Source organism: Bactrocera neohumeralis, unplaced genomic scaffold (genome assembly GCF_024586455.1).
Source record: "Bactrocera neohumeralis isolate Rockhampton unplaced genomic scaffold, APGP_CSIRO_Bneo_wtdbg2-racon-allhic-juicebox.fasta_v2 cluster09, whole genome shotgun sequence".
NCBI lineage: Eukaryota > Metazoa > Arthropoda > Insecta > Diptera > Tephritidae > Bactrocera > Bactrocera neohumeralis.
The window spans coordinates 29,957,538-29,964,271 of NW_026089622.1; the positions used below are offsets into that span (position 1 = coordinate 29,957,538).

Below are 6,734 nucleotides of genomic sequence, written 5' to 3' on the forward strand. Positions count from 1 at the left end.
GGCCAGATTGAACAAAATTACAATTTTTGGGCATTTAAATTCAAACACCCAACATTTAGTATGAATAAAAATTACTATATAGCGGTTATTTATTATATGGAGAAACTATTTAAATCTTTTGAAAGAATATTATAACAACTGACTTTTGTCCTTTCAATGCCCAATAATTGGATTTAAGCTTGTTAGCTCTCAATCATTAAACGTTTTTAATCATTTTTCATTGAAAATAAAACTATGATGCTTCAAATTACAAAACGTTTCATCAAATATCTTTAAATTTTACAAATTTATTTAATTTTCATTTTTATAAGTGGTCTTGAACGATGCAACAAATCCCTCCGTTTACATATTTTTTTGGTAAGATTTCAATCTGGCCATCGCTCGTTTCCAATTGCTAAACGTCAAAACCTCCTGAACTCGATCAACTGTCAAAGTTTAGGTGGTTTTGACGTTTAGCAATTGCTAATTGGAGTTAAACATCTCTTTATCTCTGGATTGAATTTGTTCTTATAAACGTGAGTTTTGCATATTTCCTATCCTATATTACTTAATATGTAGAATAATAAAAAAAGCTAAATATATTGCTACACCCCGACTTAGTGAGACCATTTCGTCCAGAGATAAAGATATCCCAAACTCTCTTTTCACTGGAAATATGAGAACTGCTCACCTACCGAACTTTGACAGTTGACTGGATTGGGTAGGTTTTGACGTTTTGCAATTGGAATGACTGGAGCGGCCAGATTGAAATTATACCAAAAATATATGTGAACAGAGGATTTTGTTGCCATCGCTAATAAAAATTTAAAACAATGAAAATCAAAGAAAATGCCAAATTTAAATATATTTCATGAAACGTTTTGCATAGTGACAGTTCATCGAGTTCAGGAGGTTTCGACGTTTAGCAATTGGAAACGAGCGATGGCCAGATTGAAATTTTATCAAAAAAATTTTAAACGGAGGGATTTATTGCATCGTTCAAGACCACTTATAAAAAATATTAAACAATGAAAATTAAATAAATTTATTTAATTAATGAGTGCTAACAAGCTTGAATCCTTTTATTCAATTTTGGGCCAACATGTGGGCCAATCAAAATCCGTGATCACCGGAAATTCCATCGAAACTTTGCGTGAATTCATCAAAAATCAGCCGAAATCATCATTGAAATTCATGGAAATGGAATTGAACATCTCCAAAACATCGATTTATCGCATTAGGACCGAACATTTGGGCTTACGAAAGGTGTGTGCACGGTTTATTCCGCACAAATTGACTGACGACCAAAAATCGCGCAGAATCCAACATTCGAAGGACCGGTTATTTTACCAAAAATCACATTTTGACCATTCCCCGTATTCACTTGATATGGCACCGTGCGACTTCTTCCTTTTCGGAAAAATGCGTTTACCCATGAGAGGAAAGCGAAATGCAGACGTAGAGGCTATTCAAAAGGCTTGCACCGGCTTACTGGCGGACATACCGGCCAACGAGCAAAAACACTCGTTCGACATGCTTTTGGACAGTGCAAATAGTTGTATTGAAGCAGAAGGAGACTGTTTTGAATAAAATACATTTTTTAAAGTTCTCTTTACTTTGGAAAGTGGCCACATACTAAAAAAATGTTCCGGTGTTGCATGACAGTATTTCACATACAATCACCAATCATATAGAGCAAAGTCAGTCGGATGTTCGAAAATCCTGGTAATAGTTATATGGGGGCTAGGACAAGTTTTCGATGATTTATTTTAGGCAGAAAGATACACTATTGTAAGCAAAACACGTTATGTAATTTTCATTGAGATAACTCAAATATTGGCCAATATATCCAGTATAAGGTTACATGGAAGTTCGAAAATCTTTATACTGGGTATATGAGAGCTCAGAGAAATGTTGACCCGATTCAACTTATTTTTGATACACAGAATCTCACACATTGATTGATATTTTCTGTCAAAAGTCAGCTATAGGTACGGGGATCGTTCCCGCTTTTAGTAGCTCAGTATATACCAGGGATAATGGGATGCCCAACTTATTCCAGTGTGAGAGCGCCTCAAAATAAGCGTTTTTTATAACATTTTCCATTATGGCCAGATCGAACAAAATAAGAATTTTTGGGCATTTTAAATTAAAACACCCAACATTTATTACGATTGCAAATTATTATATTTTGGACATTTAATATATGACGAAACTACTTAAATCCTTTTTTATGATTTAATGTATTAAAACAACTCACTTTTGATCATTCAACACTTAATAAGGTGAATTAAGCTTGTTAGTTCTCAATTATCAAATGTTGTTAATCATTTGTAATTGAAAATTAATTGTATTATGCATCAAATTACAAAACGTTTGATGAAATATATTTAAATTTCGGATTTTCTTTGATTTTCATTGTTTTAAATTTTAATTAGCGATCTTGAACAGCGGCAACAAATTCCTCCGCTTACATATTTTTTTGGTAAGATTTCAATCTGGCCATCGCTCGTTTCCAATTGCTAAACGTCAAAACTTCCCCAATCCAGTCAACTGTCAAAATTTAGGTGGTTTGACGTTTAGAAATTGTTCTCTCACTTCCAGTGAGAGAGGAGTTGGACATCTCTTTATCTCTGGTATATACAGTAATAAACCTTTTCTTTGTTTACATACATATAGGGGATGTTCGAGCAAGCAAATAACTGCGGCAATATTGCAACCCTGATGTTTTTTTGCAGATACTCAGCTGATACTTAAACAAATATTTTGCAAAAATTTTGCGCAGCGTGCAGGTGCATTGAAGAAGTGAAGTTTAAGAAGTCTTAAAAATGAATTTTTAATCAATTTAACAGTGGATAACTTGGTGGATAGTGAGTGTAGTTTGCATCTTAAATACAAAAGAGCAAGGAAACAAAGTTTTGCGTAAAAAGTGGCTTATGACCGAAATTTTAAAGAAGAGGACAATAGTAAAATCGCAAAACTTTAAAACAATTGGATTTTATCCTCCAGATATATATTTATCACATTTTCGAATGTCTCGTTAAACACAATTAATGATAATACTTAGTTATAAACAAAAATAAAGAGCGATTTCGCTTGCCTCATTTTTTCCTTCATAAATTTTGTTGATGCCGATTTTGTCACTTTTGCGCGCAAGAAAAGTCAAAATTTGAGTTGCTCGAACGTTTGACATTTGCAAAAGTTGCTACATTTTTGCGTCGAACATGATGCTTTGCAATATTGCCGCAGTGATTGAGACTCGAATATCCCCATACTCACCTCTACAAAAACTTAGGGTGTTGTGTTACACTTTTTTTGCTACTTTCCTGGTAATCAGGGTGTTGTGCTAGCATTTAAACAGCATATAAATTTTAAGTTTTGATGATCGAGACTTAAAAAGACATTAAATTATGCAAGTTTTTACGTTATTTAAGTGATTATATTGAATTACTTTGCATATATGTTCAATTTGATTGGGATATAACTTGTTGTTTAATGTTAAATCAGTTGTTTTTTTTGTGCAATTTTTAAACACGCTTCAAGTATTTCTAAATTTTTGCATGCAATAGGATACAATCCTGGGTGGTAATTTGTCGTTTGACATATGTATACAAATTGACAATTCGTTAGTCGTTATAGGAAAAATCAATTGGAAATTGAGTTTAAAGTTTAGTTGTTATTAATAAGATTTTATTGTTTATATTGTGAATAAGTGTTTTTGCTGAAATAAAGCAAGATTAAGGTAAGGTGTATAAATATATTAGAAATATGTTGAAATTTTAAATAAGTTTGTGTTTATAGAAGAATGCCGAAATCGTTTGTGTGCAGATGTGCGGCAGCTGAATCATTTTATAAATTCTCATCGGAACGAGAATTAGCAAGGTATGAATTTATTTTGGAATATGTGTTAGGTATTTTGTGACACATGGAGGAATTTTTATATATATGCGTATATACTTATGTACATTCATCAAATATTTAAGGGTCTATACCAGTGTTACCCATGAAAAATTAGGCAAATTTCCTGATTTTTTAAAGAAAGTACTCAATCGAATATTTCGAAGTTCTTTAGGCATAATAAGGTATATTTTCGGCTATTTTTTATGTTTTTTTTACAAAAATATTGAAAAATAACGAAGTTATGTGCTGTCTTCGGAGATTAAGAAAAAAGTGTCTTTTGAATATATCAAGACAAGAAGACTTTGCCAAGACGAACTAGAACACTACTTCGGACAGATTAGGAAAGGGGGAGGATTGAACACAAGAACAACTCCTTCTATGTTTTCTGACCTTTTCCGCCAATCTTGGGACACGTGGCAATTGTGAATCTCTGCAGGATAGAGATTTAGAGCTATTTTCTTTCAATACCCTTGAAAGGGTATGTAATGACCCTTTGATTCAGGATAGTTCTTGGCAAACATTTTAAGGTTTGCCAAGACCGTTCTCAGATAGCCTCTATAATGTTAGGAATTGTATCGAAATCGATGTAATTGAAAGCGATTTCCTACAGCGAAATTCATTTGCATATTTTTGTGGTTATATGTATTATGAATATTTTAAATTGCATAATTGTTCCCAACCTTTGCCACTTTTTGAAAAAGATCAGATCCCTGACGACGCATTCACTTTTGCAAAAGAAAAAGTGTACGATTCGTCAAATCTGTTAAAAGCTCCTGAACCCTTCATAGATTTTTTGAAAAAACCTGATGCAATATTGAATGACAATTTTGATTCTTGTTGTCATCTTGTAGGATTTTCAAAAAAATTACATAGTATGATAAGAGATGTAGAGCCTTTTTATTGCTGCGAAAATTCACAACCCGACGTTTTAAAATAACTTTTTATAAGATTTAGAACTTATTTTTCCTTAAGAATTTTTAATAGGCAGGCAGCCAGCCCTCATTTTCGGCATATCAAATTTTTGTGCATTTCACATAGGTAACTTCTTCCCCCTTCTAAAAGTTAGTTACTATATTTTAATATATTTAATAGAGTTATAGGATGGATGCATCTATTGTGTAAGCTTAAAAATCTTATTAAATTATTTTGTGCAATATTTTTATTTAAATTCATTGGCACTACTAAACTAGCTTCTGCATACACCTTAACTGGTGAAGCTTCTTTCTTTATTTTACCCCAAGAAATAGCCTCATCTGGTCGAGCACCACTGTCACTGCCATCGAATTCCGAAGCTGTGTTAAAAAAAACGGAATAATCGGCTCCATTTCTCATCAAATTCGCATGGTATATGTGCTTTATAATACCGCCACCAATTATAATCATTCCCGATCTGGTGGCGTTCGCAGCCAGCCGTGGAAATACATCATGTCACCTAGGCTACCACCTGTAAGCGCAGGGCAAAACACAGGTATTTTATGTTTCGCAGCCCAGTAGTATATTGAGCTGGTGTCGTTTATCCTTTCCCCCAAGTCGTTGTATAATACAAGAAGGAGACCAAATCAAGCCTTTCGTTTTTTGCTCTTCAACCATTTCATCAAGTAGCGGCATGTCGTTTCTACACAATCCACCATTTGGTGTTCAACGAGGAATCGTAATGTCTCCCGTAATCCCGACGACACTAGATTAGATGTGAATCCAAGGGATATTGTACAGCTGAATTCATCCGTTTCATGCAAATCGGCTTCTACAGGTTTCAACGGCTGCTGCCTACAATCAAGCTAAGAATATTTTAAAATACATAAACCTTTCCATAAAAAAATGGTTACATTACCATTAGATTGATTTCTCTTATTGCCAACCCAAGATAAGTAGCTTGAAACCCCGTATTAACATACGACTGAATTAATTTTGAGTAACCAATTCCTTGATTCCAATCACAGCCCCGCACGGTATATTTTCACTTCGTTTAAGTACCGCTTCTTTGGCGATATCTGGTTCAACGGACATTTTCACTCCAATTAATAAACTTTAAATAAATTTTTTAGTAACTTTATACAAACTAAACTTTGTTTTGATTTAATTTGAATGTTCGAATGTGAAAAGCTGCACCTTTTATGTTTTCTGTCGGTCAAATGTAAACAAATACATTGAGAAGAAAACTCACCACCGAGAAATCTAAAAACAGGGCTGAATTTTGTTATTAAGAACTCACTACAAAATATCTGAATATCAGTAAGTGATATTTTTATGGGCGAAATATTGCACACTATGGCATTTAAATCACCTATTAGTAAATATATAACATTAATAAATAATTTCCTTTTATATTAAGCAACAATATTTATAGCTTTTATTATTTATTAAAATAAATTTGCTAAGTATTTTCTGCCTCAATATTTACAGCACTGCGTTGCTACCTCTGAAAATCCAAGATGGCCGCTATTCACCCCTCAGAAAGCTACCACGAAAAGGTTATCTACTGTATATACTGTGTTTAGTAGTTTTTAACCGAACAGTTTATGGATGGTTACTGGATATTCTTGCTCCAGATGCTTCTCTAGTCGTTCGCATATTATTCTCTCCAGAATTTTTCCAAGCGTGTCCAGCATGCAGAGCGGACGGAACGAGATTGGTTCTCCAGCCCGTTTATTTAGTTTCTGCAAAAGTTCTAATCGCTGCTTCTTCTACATTTTTGGAAAGACACCTTCTCGCAAACAGCGGGTAAAGAGCTCTGAAAAGGGGGTCGCTTTGTGAGTTATAGCTGTTTTTAGGGCCTTGTCGGAGATTCCATCTAGACCCGGTGTTTTGGTATTACCAAACCTTTTGGCTGCATCTATTACTTCATCATCGGTGAC

General features: G+C 33.8%; 1 pseudogene; it reads right to left on the reverse strand.

Moving 5' to 3' along the window:
* Positions 1 to 4,401: 4,401 nt before the first annotated feature.
* Positions 4,402 to 5,886, reverse strand: LOC126764702 (probable deoxyhypusine synthase; annotated as a pseudogene).
* Between the last annotated feature and the right edge of the window lie 848 nt (positions 5,887 to 6,734).